At 43.0% G+C, this 2,500-nt stretch overlaps 1 protein-coding gene across 1 annotated transcript in view; it reads right to left on the bottom strand.

Annotated features, from left to right (window-relative positions):
- LOC138627742 (zinc fingers and homeoboxes protein 2-like) overlaps positions 1-2,500 on the bottom strand; it is a 94,376-nt gene that overhangs the window by 27,312 nt on the left and 64,564 nt on the right. Inside the window, exon 3 of the mRNA XM_069710294.1 lies at positions 717-801. The gene's annotated coding sequence lies outside the window, so the exon portion shown is untranslated. The remainder of the gene's footprint in view (positions 1-716; positions 802-2,500) is intronic.

The following is a 2,500-nucleotide window of genomic DNA, read 5'->3' as shown; positions in this document are numbered from 1 at the left end:
ACTGCACCACAGGCCTGTCAATCAAACAGGTCAAGAAACAGGTCTTTTTGAAGCTTATTTTCTAATTTTTATTTCCTCCTGTAATGCTCTTTAGATAAAAGGTTCCACCAAATGGCGTATTTTAATAGCAAGTTAAATCCTTTATGGGGATTTAGTGAGAAGACTTAGAACTTTCTATTAAAAAAAAAAAAAAAAAAAAAAAGGTCTGTCTTTTATAGGATAAGCTTCACCACAGCGAGCCTGCAGTTTATTCAGATTGGAAAAAAAGTACATTGTGGAGGCATTTCACATATTTCAGAACAGTTGCGACACTTTTAGCTTCCTCTGACGCTCGCAGAGCAGCGGCGTCTCGTTGCCAACGTCGCTGCCCGGCAGGAGTTCAAACTGTCACAATATTTGAGCTCGTGACATTTTGACGCCCGATAATCACGACTGTTAACCGTCAACCTCGACGTCGGCTCGTTGCACAAAACAAAGAGTTTCCACATTATTCACGATGAATAACACAAAGAAGAAACAACACCTGGCGTAACCACACAGTTTGGAAAACACCGTATTCCCCGAGTTCTGCCTCGCAGGCGTGAGTTCCCGCTGCAGCCGGCCTCAAACATGACTTCATTTATTTGCTTTTATTTCTATAAAATAAGCTTCTTCAGAGCTGTTTTTCAATTTCTTGAGGTTTTTAAGTCCAAAAAATGACTTTTTTAACTTCCTACCCAGTTTGGTGTGGAAGAACCTTCGGGATGAACTGGAGCTCTGAACGCCTGCCGGATCATCCAACATCGGCTCTGGACCGGATACCTGCAGGGGGAAGGATGGCACAATTAGACTTTTATTTTCAATGGACGTTGTTGTTTTTTTTTTATAATCGAAACAATAAATTTAAAACACTTTTGAAGATTTGAGACTTTTGCGGCATCAAACTTTGTAGTTTAAATACAGCATCATATCAACGTAATCAAAAACGTAACAACGAAATAACTAATGAGTTACAATATTGCACTAAATTCAAAATACAAAAATACCAGAGAAAAAACACAAGTTCTTCAGATTTATGTTCCAGTGTCATGCTGCAAACCAACCAGAGGTGGCGCCACCTCCTGGCGTCCCTCCGTAATCACTAATGTCTCCATAAAAAAAATAAAGAGGAGCATCGTTTTGCGTTATAAACGTCGTATAAAAACGGACTCCGGGATTGAAAAGTGAAGCTGGTGCAGAATTGCCTTAAAGTGCAATACCACCGAGGACCACTAGGGGCTCTCGCTATTTTTCTACGTTCTGGATCATCTCATCTAAAGTGTGATTTTGGTCCATGACACCTTCCTGCAAATGTTTCGCAAAAACAGCTTTTTTGGGGGGAAAATGAGGGTTTCTGTCTAATAAAAATGCAAAAGGACTTTTAATTTGAAATACCACAGGAAGTGTATCATTTTGGTTTTTATATTGGCTCAGTCTAGAAATACCTTCTGAAACACTTCAAACACGCAACCAGCTGCAAAACATTTTATTTTCTTACTTCCTGTTTTTTTTCTAAGAGTTGGTAAACTTCCTCTTATTTTTTTAGTTTAGAGATTTGAAATAAAAGAAATAACTTCTGCTGTCTGATCTAAACTGTTAATACAAGAAACGAAGCCAACACCTCGTCCACGAGCTACTTCGTCGTCTCGACGTTCGGTCGTTGCCCCCGGCGACGTTCAGGTATTTCCCATTCGGTCGGATGCGTGCGAACATCTCACCTCGTTTGGCAATAACTCCAACAAACTCTTATCTCACTCATGAGGAAGCAGAGAGAGAGAGAGGGAGGGAGAGAGAGAGGGAGAGAGAGAGAGAGAGAGAGAGAGAGAGAGAGAGAGAGAGAGAGAGAGAGAGAGAGAGAGAGAGAGAGAGAGAGAGAGAGAGAGAGAGAGAGAGAGAGAGAGAGAGAGAGAGAGAGAGAGAGAGAGAGAGAGAGAGAGAGAGAGAGAGAGAGAGAGAGAGAGAGAGAGAGAGAGAGAGAGGGAGAGAGAGAGAGAGAGAGAGAGAGAGAGAGAGAGAGAGAGAGAGAGAGAGAGAGAGAGAGAGAGAGAGAGAGAGAGAGAGAGAGAGAGAGAGAGAGAGAGAGAGAGAGAGAGAGAGAGAGAGAGAGAGAGAGAGAGAGAGAGAGAGAGAGAGAGAGAGAGAGAGAGAGAGAGAGAGAGAGAGAGAGAGAGAGAGAGAGAGAGAGAGAGAGAGAGAGAGAGAGAGAGAGAGAGAGAGAGAGAGAGAGAGAGAGAGAGAGAGAGAGAGAGAGAGAGAGAGAGAGAGAGAGAGAGAGAGAGAGAGAGAGAGAGAGAGAGAGAGAGAGAGAGAGAGAGAGAGAGAGAGAGAGAGAGAGAGAGAGAGAGAGAGAGAGAGAGAGAGAGAGAGAGAGAGAGAGAGAGAGAGAGAGAGAGAGAGAGAGAGAGAGAGAGAGAGAGAGAGAGAGAGAGAGAGAGAGAGAGAGAGAGAGAGAGGGAGAGAGAGAGAGAGAGAGAGAGAGAGA

The sequence above is a fragment of the Brachyistius frenatus genome, unplaced genomic scaffold (genome assembly GCF_029030835.1).
Source record: "Brachyistius frenatus isolate BFR_SWC_R1_liver_20210118 unplaced genomic scaffold, ASM2903083v1 Contig_91, whole genome shotgun sequence".
Taxonomy (NCBI): domain Eukaryota; kingdom Metazoa; phylum Chordata; class Actinopteri; family Embiotocidae; genus Brachyistius; species Brachyistius frenatus.
This window is presented reverse-complemented; position numbering and strand designations above follow the sequence as displayed.